The sequence below is a fragment of the Spermophilus citellus genome (assembly GCF_964194105.1).
Source record: "Spermophilus citellus genome assembly, chromosome: X".
Taxonomy (NCBI): Eukaryota; Metazoa; Chordata; class Mammalia; order Rodentia; family Sciuridae; genus Spermophilus; species Spermophilus citellus.
The window spans coordinates 131876119-131877951 of NC_138190.1; positions in this window are offsets into that span (position 1 = coordinate 131876119).

The following is a 1833-nucleotide window of genomic DNA, read 5'->3' on the forward strand; positions in this document are numbered from 1 at the left end:
CAATGTATTTCAAACACTGAAAGACAATGAATGCCAACCAAGAATTCTGTATCCAGCAAAATTAAGCTTCAGGTATGACAACAAAATAAAGATCTTTCATGATAAACAAAAGTTAAAAGAATTTGCAGCCAGAAAACCAGCATCGCAAAGCATTTTGAGCAAAACACTACACGAGGAAGAAATGAAAAACAATAACCAAAACCATCAGTGGGAAGTGCCTCAGTAAAGACAGAGGGTGAGGGGAAAGATAATCACGGAGAAACAAACTAAATTTTTTTAAAAAAAAGGATAAACAATCAAACATGGATGGAAGTTCAAACCATACATCAATAGTAACTCTGAATGTTAATGGCTTAAACTCTCCAATAAAGCGACATAGGCTAGTATCATGGATTAAAAAAACAAATCCAACAATATGCTGCCTCCAGGAGACACATCTGATTGGAAAAGACATACACAGGCTGAAGGTGAAAGGATGGGAAAAAAAATACCACGCACACAGTTCTCGTAAGCAAGCAGGGGTGGCCATCCTCATATCGAATAAAATCGACTTCAAGACTAAGTTAATCAAAAGGGATAAAGAAGGTCATTATATACTGTTAAAAGGAACCATTCACCAACAAGACATAACAATTATCAATATTTATGCACCAAACAATGGTGCTGCAACATTCATAAAACAAATTCTCCTCAAGTTCAAGAATCAAATAGACCACAACACAATAATTATGGGTGACTTCAACACACCTCTCTCACCATTGGACAGATCCTCCAAACAAAAGTTGAATAAAGAAACTATAGAACTCAATATCACAATCAATAACCTAGACTTAACTGACATATATAGAATATATCAACCATCATCAAATGGATATACTTTTTTCTCAGCAGCACATGGATCCTTCTCAAAAATAGACCATATATTATGCCATAGGGGTGGAGATAATACCTTGCATTTTATCTGATCATAATGGAATGAAACTGGAAATCAGTGATAAAAGAAGGAAGAAAAAATCCTACATCACATGGAAAATGAACGATATGTTACTGAATGATCAGTGGGTTACAGAAGACATAAAGGAGGAAATCAAAAAATTCTTAGAGATAAATGAAAATACAGACACAACATATCGGAATCTATGGGACACAATGAAAGCAGTTTAAAGAGGAAAATTCATCGCCTGGTGGTCATTCCTCAAAAAAAGAAAAAACAACAAATAAATGAGCTCACACTTCATCTCAAAGCCCTAGAAAAGGAAGAGCAAAACAACAGCAAATGTAGCAGAAGGCAAGAAATAATTAAAATCAGAGCGGAAATCAATGAAATTGAAACAAAAGAAACTATTGAAAAAATTAACAAAACTAAAAGTTGGTTCTTCGAAAAAATAAATAAGATCGACAGACCTTTAGCCATGCTAACGAAGAGAAGAAGAGAGAGAACTCAAATTACTAACATACGGGATGAAAAAGGCAATATCACAACAGATGCTGCAGAAATACAGAAGACAATTAGAAATTATTTTGAAAACCTATATTCCAACAAAATAGAAGATAGTGAAGACATCGATAAATTTCTTAAGTCATATGATTTGCCCAGACTGAGTCAGGAGGATACTCACAATTTGAACAGACCAATATCAATGGATGAAATTGAAGAAGCCATCAAAAGACTACCAACCAAGAAAAGCCCAGGACCGGATGGGTATACAGCGGAGTTTTACAAAACCTTTAAAGAAGAATTAATACCAATACTTTTCAAGTTATTTCAGGAAATAGAAAAAGACGGAGCTCTTCCAAATTCATTCTATGAGGCCAACATCACCCTGATTCCGA